Source organism: Ornithorhynchus anatinus, chromosome X3, assembly GCF_004115215.2.
Source record: "Ornithorhynchus anatinus isolate Pmale09 chromosome X3, mOrnAna1.pri.v4, whole genome shotgun sequence".
Taxonomy (NCBI): Eukaryota; Metazoa; Chordata; class Mammalia; order Monotremata; family Ornithorhynchidae; genus Ornithorhynchus; species Ornithorhynchus anatinus.
Window position 1 is genome coordinate 31,847,964 of NC_041751.1, and position 16,556 is coordinate 31,864,519.

Sequence of the window (16,556 nt, forward strand, 5' to 3'; positions counted from 1 at the left end):
GTGTATTCTTCCTATACAGCCCAATGCAGTGTGGGAAGAAACGGCTGTGTGAACGTGTGCTGCGAAGGATACGGGGTGAGTACTACAGTGCAAGTTTTCCGTAACGTGGGGCTGTTCAAGAACGCAACCCCGTGTAATAGGAGAAAGGACAGCGTCTTTACATCCCACTGTCTCTGACGGAAAGCAGTCTTCTTACAAGCATTCTGTGTTTTTCCAGAATGGCATAAGTACGAGTGAAATCATTTTAGTCTCAATTAGGAAGCTGCTACAACTGTATATAGTCTAAGTCCATTACACGATTGAGTTGGCATCGGTTTGGGAATAAGCCATTGGCCACGGTTTCATCAGTCACCAAATAAAATGTCTCATAAAAATAGGTGTTTCCAATCAGGATAGGAATGCACCAAGGCACCGCAACTCCCAGCTGAATAAATGAATGAAAAATAATGACGATACCCTCGATTTACATAGGACTTATATTTTCCAAAGTGCTTTCGTATTATTTGTCTCCTTTGGTCCTCATAAGACACAACTGGAAAACACTCAAACCACAAAGAATGATGATGGTATTTAAGTGCTTACTCAGTGCCAGGCACTGTACTAAGCGCTGGAGAGGGTACAAGCAAATTGAATTGGATACAGTCCCTGTCCCACGTGGAGCTCACAGTCTCAATCCCCATTTTGCAGATGAGGTAACTGAGGCCCAGAGAATCGAAGCGACTTGCCCAAAGTCACAGAGCAGACAAGTGGCGGAGCTGGGATTAGAACCCACGACCTCTGACTCCCGGGCCGTACTCTATCGATGTGCCCTGCTGCTTCAAGCTACGCCGTGTAGTCTATCTCTGACTGTGGATGTACCCTTCACTTTTAAGGTTGAATGAACAATAGGATGCGCGGAAGAAGGCAATGGTAAACCAGTTCCATATTTTTAACGAGAAAACTCTAAGGGTCAACTACCGGAACGACCGCAGATGGAGATGGGGCGTTCTGGGAGAGGTGCGTCCGTGGAGTCGCTATGGGTCGGAGACGACTTGACGGCATAAGAAAAGACAAGCATAGGAGACGTCGCTAGCTTTGGAGCTGATTTCGTATTGTTAAGATTACCTTCTTACTCGGTTCGTAGACTCACAGAATCTCATCGTTGAAAGGAACTTGGAGAACTCATCAATCCAGGGTCCTGCCTCTAGGCAGATGAATAACTAAGCCATCCAGGGCAACTCTTCGGATAAAGATTTTACTCTGCCAGTGTTGTGTTTTTTTAAAAATCAGTGTTCATCAAGAAATTCTTCTTTATGGCAATCCAAAAGGTCTCTGCTTTAAGCCCATTTCCTTTTGCTCGGTCTTCGAGGATTTGAACGACACTTCCCTCCCTGGCAAAGACTCTTCATATCGTTGAAGATAGTTATTAAGTCACCCTTTAGCCATCTCACCTCCGCGCCAATCAACTGCAATTCCTTTAACCTTTCCACATGGGAGCAATCTTCCATCTCTTAATCACTGTTATCACCTTTCTGGACTCTCTTCAATCTCTCCACTTTCTTTTTTAAAGCTAACAGAAGAAAACTGGGCACAGTGATGAGGCAATGCGTTTGTTCTCGAAATATGACTAGCCAAATGGCAGCTATGATGCCCGGAAGCCCTGGCTCCCGCTGCCTGTTGCCAAGCCGTACTGTCAACAGAACGTGTTTGGAGGTTTATCTTCGGTATGACTGTGTACCTTTTCCTCTACCCATTTCTTGAGTGTGCTCCGGTATCGGCGCATCCTTTTAGCATTCATCCACACCAGATGATCACATCATCGCAGCTCTGCTCGGGTCATCCTCATCTTGGTATCTGTTCATTCATTCAGTCGTAGTTATGGAGCGCTTACTGTGTGCAGAGCTCAGTACTAAGTGCTTGGGAGAGTACAGTACAGCAATAAACGGACACATTCCCTTCCCACAGTGAGCTTACACTCTAGATGGGGAGACAGACATTGTGTTGCAGGACCTAGGTGTTTGTCACTGCTGAAATTGTTCACAGTGTTTGATATCCTGTCATTTTGGTGTCCGTGCCTGACAGCCTCAGAACAACGCCTTGATGACGCAGCACGGTAGATGTCAAGCTTCGGCTTCAGGCTGATTCCTCTTTCCTTCTAGAGTCGACGTTTTCCCTTCCCCAGGCCAAAACATCGTGTGACCTTGTCATCTGTGCTACCATTTTGTGTGAACCTGATGTTCAAGCAGCAGAATTCTTCAGTGTCTCTCAGCTGCATACCACTGTCAGAGACCATCCTAGCGGGCTCTATGTTACTGGACTTGGGTTTGATTCTGACTTCGATCTTTTGCAGGTTTGACTGTCAGCCCCAAATGCTTAGCAGCTCGTGCGGACCTTCAGTGAGCGATTGTGTCTCGAGACTGTTGGCATCCCAGTAAATATTACCTCACGGATGAGAGTCCTTTCCACTTGTGTCTTTGCCTGAGGTTGCTGCAAATTCAAGAGTCCGCTCTCTACGTGATAGTAGAGAACTAGTCCCCAAGCTCCACGCCTTTGAATACCTCATTCGGCAAGGCAGCACACATTCCGCTGAAAAGCGTCAGCGTGAGGACGCGGCCTTGCTTGACGCCGCCCCTCGGGACGGTGAAGGGTGTTGAGAAGCGGCCTTGACCCACGACTCTTACTGTCATTCCGATGAGCGTGACTTTGTGATGTCAGCCTACTTTTCCGACAGCCACGTTTGCAAAGAGAGGCCCAGAGGCCGTTGCGGTTTACTGAGTGGAAAGCCTTTGTGAGGTCGTCGATGTCCAGGTACAGGTCTTGGGTCTGCTCTCTGCATTTCTCTCGCAGCTGTCTGGGGGACAAGATCGTGTCAGTCATACCACATGCAGGTCAAAAGCCGCGTCGGCTTTCAGAAACCATTCTTCTCCCTGTTGGTCAGTTAGCTTAACATTTCTCTGGCTAGAACCGTTCTTGTAATGACCGGGAGAAATATCTTACTCTGATCACTGAATGAGGCCCCGTCACCCTGCCTCTTCTACAGATGTTCGACACAAACATTAAAGCTCTTTACAGGCAGGGATTGTGTCTACCAGTTTATTGCACTGAACTTTCCCAAGTGCTCAGTGCGGCGTTCTGCGTATGCACACAGGAAGCACTCAATAAATACCACCGATTAACTAATTTTTGAACTCCCAGGGCACCCTTCCCGTTCCCAGACTATATATCGCATATTGGACAACTCGATGGCACTTGTACCCCTCCCACAGGAATGCCATTTGGACCGGTAGTCTTTGTCTCTTTGCCTTTGACGCTTTTTCAAATTTTTATGGTATTTGTTAAGCACTTACTACGAGTCAAGCACTGTTCTGAGCGCCGGGGTAGAGAAAAGGTAATTAGGTTGCACAGAGTCCCTGTCCTGCAGGGGGGCTCCCAGTCTACGCAGGACAGATTTATAGCCTTCAGTATTTCCGATGTGGTTGGCTGAAATGTGAGATGGTAAGTGCTCGACAAATACGACTGAACGACTAATGAATGAGTGAATGAATGAACTGCAGCAGGATTGGTCAGCAGCCGTCATTTGTCGGCTTCAATATTGGGATTAGTGCCGCCGGACTTGCGAATGTAGCCTGAACCAGGTTCCAATAAGAGCACAGGTTTCTAATGAGGGTCTGTCCAATCTTTCCTGCTAGTATGTACGAAGAATATAATGGATTTTAAAAAATAATAATAAGGGTATTTAAGCCAAGCACTGCCCTAAGCACTGGGGTAGTTTCAGTACCATCAAATCAGATACACTCCTTGCCCCACCTGGGGCTCGCGATCTAAGGCGTAAGCTCGTTGTGGATAGGGAACGTGTCTCCCAACTCTGTCACGTTGTCCTCTCCCAAGCGCTTAGTACAGTTCCCCGCCCACAGTAAGAGTTCAGTAAATATGATCGATTGACTAATTGAGCAGATATTCAATCCCCATTTTACAGTTGAGGAAACCGTGGCAGAGAAATCCAAGTGATTTGCCCACAGTCTTTTAGACTGTGAGCCCGTCGTTGGGCAGGGATCGTCTCTATCTGTTGCCGAATTGTATATTCCAAGCGCTTAGTACAGTGCTCTGCGCGCAGTAAGCGCTCAGTAAATACGATCGAATGCCCAAGTTCATACAGCAGGCAGGTGGCCGAGCCAGGATTAGAAACCAGCTCTCCTGACTCTCAGTCCTCTACCATTTCCCCTAGGCCACACTGCTTCTCCAAAGATAACAGCATTACACCGCTGACTCGTTCAGCTTCCAGGCAACTACACTTCCCTCCCCTCTCCTCCCCTTGTCTTTTACTAATATGCTTTTCTAACCTTGCCTTCGCCTCTTGCCTGCCGTGTAACCTTGGACAAGTCACTTAACTTCTCCGGGCCTCAGTTGCCTCATCTATAAAGGGGATCGAGACTGCGAGTCCCACATGGGACAGGGACCGTGTTCAGCCCCGTGAGCTTTTATCTACCCCAGCGCTTAGTACAGTGCCTGGGACAGAGTAAGCACTTAACAAATACCCTAATTATGATGCTGATTACCCAGTATTTAGACTGGGTTGTTTTGGTATTTCTTTATTAGCCCTGCTGTCGGTCTAGTGGTCTGGGAATCAGGACACCTGGTTCTTCTTCTAGCTGGTTGAACACTCTGCGCTAGAGGGAACATTACGGGCGGAGACGAGAGTGATACCGCACAGATCCCTAGCACTAGCATCAATTCCTCTGTGCAGGTTCTCGATCCTGAGGTCCCAGGACCAAGACTCACTTGTCGGTCCTGGCGGAAAACTCTATCATCACTACTTCGTGTTATGTCCTTCCCCGATTTTGCCTTTTTCTCCCAGATCACTGAATTTTATTCCCGCTTTGCAGGGTATTAGCAACCAACTCAGTTTCAGTATCGTATACAAATTTTACAAGCACGTTCGATACGATTATTGGATAGAGAATAGAACTGGCCCCAGGGCCAAGAATGGGTCCTAATTAATCAGTTTGTGTTTATTGAATCTGTATTTTGGGGCACCAGAGGCAGTTAGAGAATGACTAATCTTCGATTATACAGAACCTGAGTTGGGTTTCTGAAGGGGTTGTGTAATCTGAATGAAAATAGTGTTCAAATTGGTACAATTTATAGCAGTCTATACAACTCAAAGCCTTATTGGCTAACTATTCCTATTCATTTTACGTTCCTCTTACGCATTTTAAAATGCATGTTGTAATTACCTGCTTCTTATTTGTGATAACTTCTTTTATGAATGCCATTTTCCAGGAGAAAAAAAAGCGAAACAAAACATTTTCTCACGCAGAAACAATTCTAGTCAGTTAATAGCTTACTTGACTGATGAAAGAGGTCCTGTCAAAAAGACTTAGGCAATCTGATCACTGCTTAGGATCCTTCTCTTCATCTGATATCTGCAGTAAGTAAAAGGCATAAATACTTATGAAAAGTTACACGTGTAAAGTTATTCAGGTTTAGTTTTCATTCAATTCATTCAACAGTATTTACTGAGCCCTTACTATGTGCAGAGCACTGTACTAAGCGCTTCGAATGTACAAGTCGGCAACAGATAGAGACGGTCCCTGCCCTTTGACGGGCTTACAGTCTAATAGTTTTAATAGCAAGCTATTCTTTTCATCTCAGCGCTTAGTACAGTGCTTTGCAAACAGTAAACGCTCACTAAACACGACTGACTGAACCGCAATCTAGTCATTAGGGCACTCTATAACTGACTCACGTGTCATGGTAGGTATGTCATTTCATTTCTGAGTGGCCCCGTTTCCTCTTCTAAAAAGTATCTAGTAATCAGTAGCATTTATTGAGCGCTTACTCTGTGCAGAGTACCGTGGCATGTGCTCGGGAATAGAGTTGGGAGAGATGATCCCTGCCCTTGAGGAGCTTCAGATCCAGGAGGAGAGACAGACGCAAAAAATGAATTACAGGTAGGAGGAAACTATAGAGTGTGAAGACATGGACATCGGTGCAAGGGAGTGGGGGTGGAGGGGATGAGTACCCAAATGGTAGTTGGGGAGGAAATAGGAAGGGGAGAGGAGAGAGGAATCAGGGAAAGCCTCCTGGAGGAGATGTGATTTCAGAAGGGCTTTGAAGATGGGGAGAGCGATCATCTGCCACATCTGAAGGGGAAGGGAGTCGAACAGTATCTGTCTTTCTACTTATCTCAAGGTGCGGGGATTTACAGATTGCATATTCAGAAAGCTTTCGGGGGGAAAAAATGTTCTTCGTTTAGCATACGGTTATGATTTTATCGGCTACCCGGTGCTGGATTATCCCTTCTGGCTTAGAACCCTCTCAGCTCTTATCCATCCGCATGCTACCCAGCTGGGTCCCGAGAGAGGTTTTTCCGGTCACGATGCCCTCATAGTAGCCCTTATAGCTCTCCCTTTATGATGCGATCAAAGTGACTGTTGAGCTGGGAGCCGGCAAAACATCCTCTCAGGTGAAGAAGGGGAATGGGAGACGAAGACCCAGTAATCCATGATCAGAAATGTATTCATTTTTCACTGCTTTCCTCGTTGAACCTGTTCGATTGAAATGACCAAAGAGGTCATTTCGGGCTATTAAGAAAACCTGCTTCCCATGGTTTGGACTTCGATTCTTTTTATAGATTCCTGGATCTGAATACGCAACTGTGAATACACCGCGATCCCCTGTCAGATTCCCCAAGCTTTGTTCTGAACAGATATGTCCTCTTTGAGGCCACATTGCTTGGTAGTAGGTGAACTGTGCTTGAAGTTCCTTTAAGGGAGTGTGTCACTCTACCCCTAGGTTCCCTTGGCAAGATGAAATCTTCCGTTGATAAAAATGACCGAGAACCCCAGTGCTATCTTGATCCACACCACGTAAGGCTGATAATTAGTTTTACTGTAAAACTTATCTCTAGGGACAGATCTCTGCACAAAAGGAAATTATTTCTGAGTGTGTACCCAATCTGCCTTCTGAAGCTAGCTAGTGAAAAAGAATAATATTTCGCCAGGAGCGGCTCGGTTGCGTGTGGGAACAAATGCCGAGAGTCTCAGATAAGCCTCAGCTGCTGCACAGCCGAGTTTATTATCAATTTAGAGGCTTGCTTGTGTTTGTCAGACTGTCTGGCAACACGTTCATGTATGATGCCAAATTATATGCAGGTGATTTCTCTTTAAACAAAGTAACTCTATATTTCAAAATGCACCCATCCCACAGTTGGCCTGAACCTAGTCTCTTCTTTTGCCAAATACTCCTGTGGCTCAAAATCTATACAAACCCAATAAACCTTTCTTTCCTGTTGGGACTCCCCTTACACAACGCAATGAGCTTATTACTAAAAAAAAAAAAAGAAAAAAGAAAAAAGACAGTGTGTCAGGTTTAAATAATGCAACAGATCCACCCCGTTTCAATGCACCAAGAAAATGTTTTGCTTTAGGAGGCCTCTCCAGGTTGGCCACATCCAGGGACCACTGAATCCTGGAGGGATCATGCCCCAGGTAATATTCCTGCTCGCTCTGCTCTCCGTGCAATCTTTCTCCCCTCTGTCTGCCAACCCTATAGCAGTTTCGTCAGAGGGATTAGAGGGAGAGGGAATCCTTCTGCTGCTGCTGGGTCAGAACCCAGGAAATCAGATTCTCTGACAGCTGGGGCTGGGGATGTGTCAGCGGGGGAGCGAGATGAGGTCCTTTGGCTTGCATCATTGTGGTAAAATATCTGTTTCTTGGAGTCTAAAATGGCCTACACAAACCTCGTCATTTTCCGAACAACGAGCTGCTGGGCTTGGTGGCTGTTTCATTGACAAATTTACTCAGCGTGTATCCGGGAGGGGGAAACGTGGGGGCAATATCAAATGCCCGAAGGATACAGATCCCTCAGTTAGATTGTGGGGAAGAAGATTCTCTGTGTTTGAGGGATGCAGTTAGAGTGAATTCTCAGAGATTTCCCCTTTAACGTTTCCCCTTTTTTCTCCTGGGGAAGACTCCCCCAAATGAACTTTAATTTTATAACAAGCTGCCAGATCACTCTGCTCTTATTCCTGAGTTTTTTCACTGAATACAGTTCCCTTTTGGGTAACTAATTGTCATAGTCCCTTCAGGATAACTGCTTCTCAGAGCTTCAATTTGTTTCATTTGAACCAAGATGTAATTCCACACTGAGGTCTACTATCGTCTCTCTAATTACACAACTCAAAGGCAAACGTAGACTGGTAAAAACAATATATATAAATAGTTTCCTAGGTTAGCAGGTCTGAAAATAAAGATAATGACTCAGCACGTTGATCGCTTAAATTAAATGAACAACTACGGGCTATTTTCTAATATAACAATGTAAGGGTAATGACAAAATTGCCAAATGCCTAATAAAAAGAAGTATTAAGAAAGGTTTAACCACAACTTCAAAGGTTCCCGGGATTTCTTCTTCAAACGCGTTTTCAATCTGCATTGTTCCTAAATTCACAAATTAACTAGCACCTTGAAGTTCAAGCAATCCTTGTATTTTGCATTAATGAACAATGACTTTATCGCTTAGTTTAGTTTTTTGCCAGCTGAAAGGATGTCATTCATTAGCTAATGAATTCTAAATTACTATTTGGGCAGGGTCACACCGTCTGACTGGTGGATGCTAGTAAACTGATCCAGAGTTGTTTTGAATTGGAAGATGTTGCCCGATTGCCCTCTCCTTGCTGAAACATTTGTTTGTTTGCCCGAAAGATCACCACGTTATGTTTCCTCTTGGGAACTACTTGTGCCAAGTCGCTTTTGTTCCCCCCCAGCACTGGCCATGGGTAAAGCAGACCTACCCAGCCAAAGCATAGTGAAGGATTGAAGTGATTCAGTGAATAACTCGGGTGTCCTTCATGTGTTTCAACATTCATCTAAGTTACCCAGCGCATTGCTTCGATTCTGAGCATAGATTTCAGGACCCAGCAGGTGAAATAACTGGAAGATATGCTCCTGGATTCAGAACCATTTGAACGGGCATATTCCTGTTGTATTCCATTTTTCTGTGAGAGCAGATGTGACGATCCAACTATCTGAAAGAAAATGAGAAGCAGCGTGGCTAAGTGGAAAAAGCACGGGCTTGGGAGTCAGAGGACGTGGGTGCTAGTCCCTGCTCCGCCACTTGTCTGCCGTGTGACCTTGGGCAAGCCACTTCACTTCTCTGGGCCTCAGTTACCTCATCTGTAAAATGGGGATTGAGACCGTGAGCCCCACGTGGGACAACCTGATTACCTTGTATCTACCCCAGCGCTTAGAACAGTGCTTGGCACATGGTGAGTGCTTAGCAAATACCATAATTACTATTATTTTTATTTGAACCCAGAGGTATGAGGTGCAAAGCGGCTGTGTGGGAATTTGGGCTGTCCCATACCTGAACTCTCTAGCTACTTAGAAACCAGAGATCTCCAACAGGTTTAGGACAGTTCTAACATCGCACCCTCACCCCAACGGGGTTTCGATAGACAGGTGGTGGGGCGGGCAACAAAATTTCCTTAACCCCAACCCAGAAGAGATCCTAAACCAATCTGCGCACGATCCGACTGAAACCCTTCTGAGGTGGCTCTGAAGACCCGCCTCTCCCCTCTCCCCTCCCTGACCACCAACACACCACCCTTGCAGCCAACCCCAATTCCTTGGCATCCAGACCACCCCCTCCCAAGCTGCCAAAGGAAGGAAGAAGCTTGCTTTTCTCCAGGATTTTTAGGCGGGTGTTGGGCCTTCCCTTTTCCCTCTCTCCTGGATTATCCGAAGAAGCCAGACTCTTTCCCAGGTTCTACAGAAGTCAGTCAATCAATCGGTGGTATTTATTGAGCACTTACTGCGTGCAGAGCGGTGTACGGAGCGCTTTGGAAGCGTACAGTATAACGGAGTTGGTAGACACGTCCCCGGCCCACAAGGCCTTTGCAGTCTAGAGGGGGAATTGAGGGTCAACCTCTCAACTGCATCACGCTTGACCTCTGGTTAAAGGAGCAGTTCAGCTCAATTTCAGCGAGGCTCAATCCACCGGTAGGAAGAATGGTGTGCCACGTGGTGCCGCTTGGCTTGGACCCATTCCAGGTTGCCCAGCCCCAGTGAGGTGGGTGGTGTGGGGTGGGGGAGGGAATAACGGGGTGGAGCAAACCAGCAAATGCCGTCTGACTTTCTGCACTCTTTGGAGACTGCCGGCTGCATGCTTGAGCGTTGGCAGCATATGGCCCCTGCCAGAAGCGCCCCAGATGGAGAATCAGAAGATTCTCCCTTTACCCAGCTGCCATATGCTAGTGGGAAGGAAGTGAGGAGAATCCAGGGCAAGATGGAGGAGGTTCCTCTTTCATCCCTTCCCATGTGCATCCCCACGCTCAGCGGTGAAACTGATTTAATGTGTCAGCTTCACCTTCTTTCCCCCCTCCCCCCCTTCACTGCGATAGGCTTTGGCAAGAGGCCAGGTTACTGAGGGAAGGAGGGGAAGTGGGTCAGGCAACAGAGTTAATCAGTAAGTCAGACCATTTGTCACCTAATTGAAAATTGATTTTATAAGATACAATCCTTTTGCAAGCCATATCTAGGATTTCAAAACCGGGCTTGACCCTCAGAAAACCATGCCCTTTAGTGAGCAGGGATTCGATAAGAAAAATTCCGGTAGCAATTGTCCCCTTCCCGAAGAATGGCAGGAGTCCCAGTGGCTCCGGCAAATACCGGTTAGGCCAAAGGATGGATTTATTACTTCCGTCTTTGGAGGGATTCACTGCATTCGATTCATACCATCACCCTGACTCTCACCTTCACCTCCGAGAGAGTGTGAGAATGCATTTTATACAGGCTTGGCCTCTTGCCACTTCGCAATATCCTCCCCAGATGGGATTGTTCTATATTTCATTGCCATATCCCGCTCTCCCAGAAAGGTTAGCTGAAAAAGGCAAAGCCTCGCCCTTTTTCTGAGTGACAGGTCCCCATTTCCCAGAAGGAGCAGAGTTTGGGTGAAGTCAACTACAGCTCCTGACCCATATTGTCAAAACTGGAATAAGGCAATCCTGCACTAGACTGAATTATGAATATGCAAAGGCTTCCGTTGGAACCGGGCCTTTTTTTATTAAATGCTTTAATTAGTTGTCCTTCGGAGCACCTTGGTAAGCTAAGCCAATATTCTTTCAATTTTCTGGATGAGCAGTGTTAAGATTCAGCTTTTGTCCTCTGAACTCTAGCTCAGGGAACTCAGATAGGGTGAGGATGGAGTCTCCCTTTGGCAATGGTCTAGTAGGAGAGCTGGGAGGCAACAAACTGCACTTGAAGGGTTGTTTTTTTTGACACGTGAGGTCCTTTTACATAATAATAATTGTGGTATTTGTTAAGCGCTTACTATGTGCCAGGCACTGTACTAATCGCTGGGGTAGATAAGAGGCAATTGGGTTGGACGCAGTCCCCGCCCCATGTGGGGCTCACGATCTTCATCCCCATTTGTCAGATGCGGTAACCGAGGCCCAGAGAAGCAAAGTGACTTGCCCTAGGTCACCGAGCAGACAAGTGGAGGAGCCAGGAGTAGAACTCAGGTCCTTCGGACTCCCAGGGCCTGTGCTCCATCCACTAGGCAACACTGCTAGCTTCGCAAGCGACTGCAGCGTACGGTAGCGTGGGGCCGCCGTGCCATGACCCAGCAAGTGATTGCCTTGGTAGCCAGCGTGGTCTTTGCCCCCCATGTTGGTCAGCTGTTTTTCAGGATTCCTAGTGGGCCCGGTCACCCTAGGAGGTTCTCCGGGCAGAAATATTTGCTACCGATGGCAAAGCCCCAACACGTAGGATGCCAGGAACCCAATCTCTCTTGCAGACACAGGAGGCCATTTTCTAAACCGTGAGAACGTATTACGATCGGCTTAATTGTGGTAACTAACGGCTGAATCTGGGATGGAGCCAAATCCGGCTCAAGTGGATCAGTGACTGGCGCTGTGATTCTTCCATCCCGTGGTGAAGCCAGACATAAAAGCCGCACGCAGGTGAGGAGACATTCCCTCCTTAGTGCCGCTTGTTGGCAAATAGCACAAAAAATGTGGGGATGTTTGCACTATTTAAATGCTCCGCCCTGGAGACAAAATGGGAGTCATTTAAATGGTGCCAGCACCCCCATATTGTCCGTGGAAATTTTAGAATGTTTCTGGATTGGCAGAAGATGACTAGCAAGGCCAGAAATCGCCCCTGCTCTGTGCAGCAGAACATGTGGCGGTATCCATAGATAAGGAAAGACAGGGCAATTCTCCCTTGGCTCTTTTAAGACGGTCTCTTCTCATTGACATCTTGGCCTCCCATCTTAGCCCCTTTAGAGGAATCGAACTACCCATCAGACCTGGATAGCTCAAACGGGCTTGAGGAGCGCAAATGGAACTCTTCACAATTACCTCCTTCAGATGTCTCCATTGTTTACACCAGTACGAACGGATCAGCTCGGAACCTCTCTCTAGGTAGGACAGAACGAATGGGTCTCCACAGGATGGGCCGATATCACATCGCTCAGAAACGCTTTGCCGGACCAGTCCGGTTCTTCTGTTCTGACCTAGATCGTTCCCTTTGGCAGTGGCTCGTTGGGCGTTTACAGACGCAGATTTGGGAAAATGGTTCTAGGGCATCAAACCAAGTGATGCCATTTGCAGCTTGGAAAGCCCTTCCAGCTCTGGATTTGGTTTCCAGTTTGTTCTGAACTCTTCGTCGCTAACAAGTCTCCAGGAAGAGAAATTCCATGTAATCATCCACTCAGCCGTGGAGAGGTTTGTCACTCTCATTAAGTGGGATCAAAGGAAACCTAAGTTGACTGAACCTGGAAAGACTGGAGGAAAACATTTTCTATTCCTTTTACTGTTTCGTGTGCTACAGTGAAGCCAGCTTAATCCCACGTTAACCCAAGCATCTGCCTCTGAGTTTACTTTCCAATGGCTACGTCCCAGATGCTCCTCTGAGATCGGGAAGAACAGATAAGAAAAGGCTAACTTTAGAGCTCCATCTCCTTAAATGTCACATTTACCACCGCCCCGATCTTGCTTCCCATTCATATATTCCTTTCCCCATCTACTCCTTTATATATCTTCCTCTTCTGCATCTACCCTGCTGCATTGAGATCAGAGGATTCAAAAACCAAAACAGAGTTCTTTAGGGTAAATGGAAGGGGGAAGTAGCAGTATGGCACAGTGGCTAGAGCCCCGTGTGACCCTGGGCAAGTCATTTCACTTCACTGGACCTCCGTTACTTCATTTGTAAAATGGAGATTGAGACCGAGAGCCCCACGTGGGACAGGGACTGTATTCGACCCGATTTGCTTGTATCCATCCCAGCGCTTAGCACAGTGCCCGACACATTAGTAAGCACTCAATTACCAGAGTTATTCTTATGATTATGATTATTCCTTGTCCTGTCTGAAAAGCCACCTCTGAATATAGCTATGGGGTCAGGGAGATTGAGATCTGTGACTTGGAAATCCTGAATTTGATTCACAATAGGTTTTGTTTTTGATAGGCGCTGTTTTATATATTCCCTTTCAATACTGAAGCTAAGAGGATGATGAATTTAGCCATGTTTCCTCCTCATCTATGTTGATAGTAGCCCTTGTTCCTTTTCCAAAAAAAGGTGTATTATTTTAGTTGAATATCCTCAAGCTACTGTTTTGTTTACATATACCATCACCTTGGAATGCATGCATGGCTTTTCCAAGCCCTTGAAATCTTTATGACAATGAAGATATATTCTTCTTCCTCCTTCCCCTCCCCTCCCCTTCCTTATCCCCCCCTTTTTATCTCCCTCTTTTTTTCCTCTCTCAATAGTGAGAGAATGAACCTTCTACCATTTCTAGAAATTCATTTTTTCTTTTCTTTAAAATTAATGGAAGCCTTTCTATCCCAAAATTTTAGCTGGTGGTGGTGAGCCCATAAATCTTTCAACTGTTTCAGCATTTTGAAATTATGTATTCAATGAGTTACTGAAGGGAAAGTTGGGGACGCAGAGGGAAGAGTTAGGAGATGCTCAGTGGTCCATTCCGGAAGGCCGGGATGGCTGTCAGGGAGAGGACCCATCACACAGTTTCTCCAAGCTCCCGGTTACCAAGAATTGACCCCATCATCCCTCTGGCCTGGAATGCTTTTCCACTTTGTAGATGACAGGCCACCACTCTTTCCACTCTCAAAGCCTTAATAAAATCATCTGTCCTCCAAGAAGCCTTCCCCCTACTAAAGCCCCATTTCCTCAACTCCCTCTCCCTTTTGCATCACCTATGAGCTTGGGTCTGTACCCTTTAAGCACTTGCTCTTCATCCCCACCCTCAGACCCACAGCACTTATTCACATATCCACAGTTTATTTTCATGTCTGTCTCCCTCTCTAGGTACTAAGTTCGAGGTGGGCAGGGAATGTGTCCACCTATTCTTTTGTATTTTACACTTCCATATTTGATACAGGCTTTGCACACAGCAAGCACTCAAATACCATTGATTAACTGACAGAATACAAGACTGGATGGATCATTAGTCTCACACGGTGATGGCACTGCTTGTGTTCACGTCGTGAAGTAACACACTGGTGGGGTGTGGGAAGAGTTGCCTACACAGATTCATCAAAGGAGAAGAAGGCTGATGGGGAATGAGTGAATTTGGTTGGTGTCGACAACTAATCATTTGGATTAAAATAATCCTTTACTTTGGCCAAATGAATAGCCCTCTGTTTCTCTTGAATTGTGCATCATCATTACTTCCTGGACCAAATTCAGATAAATAATGGAAATTATCTATAAATTCAGTGGCAGTTTTTCATTAGGGCAGAATTTGTCCCCTTAATTTTAAATCACAGCAATAAAACCTCAAGGAGGTTTAATTCACGGGAACAATGATAACTTTTTTTAAGCACTAGTTGCTTATATTTTCTCATCAAAATCTTGTTTCCCAAACTTGGGTTTAGATTGAGAATTACATCCTGGACGTAAGAGAGTCAGTATATTCTCGGTTGGCTATTTCCCTGAACGAGGACACTGAGATACAAGAGGGACCTATTTTACCTTCTGGGCTACAGTGTCCCCTAGAAGTTTTCTATGCGGAAGTTTGCATTTTATTTAGTATAGAAAATGAATATATAAAACAACCATAAAATGCTTGTGGATTTTATGGTTCTGGATTACTGAAGCAGTTATGGTTGAGTTCTAAAACAGGCTTGTGCGGAGACCTGAGTTAGCAAGTCATTTCTTGAAATTACAGTAGTATTAATTTAAAAAATCACATTAAGAGCACCACAGAGTACTTCTCAGATATTTAAAGTAATATCTCTCATTCATAACCCTCATATGTAAATACTATGCTAAGTCAAGGGTGATCAAAATCATTTAAGTGTATTTAAACAAGATGTTAGATGAAGCAGATATTATTAAAAGAGAGGTCCAAAGGATCCCTTTTCTTTACTTTCCAGTACTTTCCTACCGTCAGAAACCTAAAGGAACCAGTGCCGCCTATGAAATCATGTATAACAAGCTGCCATTACACCTTTATTATGCTATTGATATCTGGGTCTTGGAAGCTCATTATTCTTGAAAGCTCTTAATTGTAGTAAGTTGTTTTTTGAGAGTTTTTCCAAATTTTCCAAGCGCTGTAAGAGTTGTTGCTAGTCATAGAATGTAATCAAATGCAGATGAAGCAACCTCTCCTTTTCACCACCAAGCCTCCTCTAATTGATTTTTGTACCTTCATCTACTCTCCGCTTTATGTACCTTGCACTTGTTTTTTTCTGAAATTTGAGTTTCTCTGAAACCATCTGCTAGTAGAGCGTTACCGGCTATTCTGCCTGTGCAATCCCAATTGATGTTGGCTTCCTCGCTGCAATGACGTGTGTAGCTACCTCTATGACAGTTGTTTTCCAGGAATGTTCCTAGGTGAGGGTGAGGTGGCTGCACAGGGCATCCGAGTTAATAATGCCTTTCCCTAATGTCCACCCTACACCGTAGGGGAGAGACAGGAGGAGGGGAGGTCAGCAAGGAGGCTGATGCGGTAGTCACGACTGGATAGATAAATGCTCGGATTAATATGGCAACACTTTGGTTGGAGAGGAAAGGCTGGATTTTAGCGATGATTTTGAAGGTAGAACCTACAGTATCTGGTGACAGATTGAATGTGTGGGTTGAAACAGAGCTACGGGTTGAGGGTAATTCCAAATTTATAGGCTCGTGTGACAGGGAGGATGATGGTGCTGTCCACAGTGATGGGAAAGTCAGAGGGAGGACAGGGTTTGGGTAGGAAGATGAGTTCTGTTTTGGACATGTTAAGTTTGAGGTGTCGTTAGGACATCCAAGGAGAGATGTCTTGAAGGCAGGACAGGACCGAGGAGAAGGAGAAAGGTCAGGGCTAGTGATGCAGATTTGGGGAATCAACCTCATAAGGATGGTAGTTGAAGCCATGGGAGTGAATGAGTTCTCCAGGGGAGAGGGTACAAGTGGAGAATAGAAGGAGACCCAGAACTGAGCCTTGAGGGACTCCCTTAGTTAAGGGGCGGGAGGCAGAGGAGGTAGCTGTGAAAGAGGATGAGACTGAGTGTCCGGAGAGATAGGAGGGGACCCGAGAGGTGCCAGTGTCAGTGAAACCAAAGTTGGATA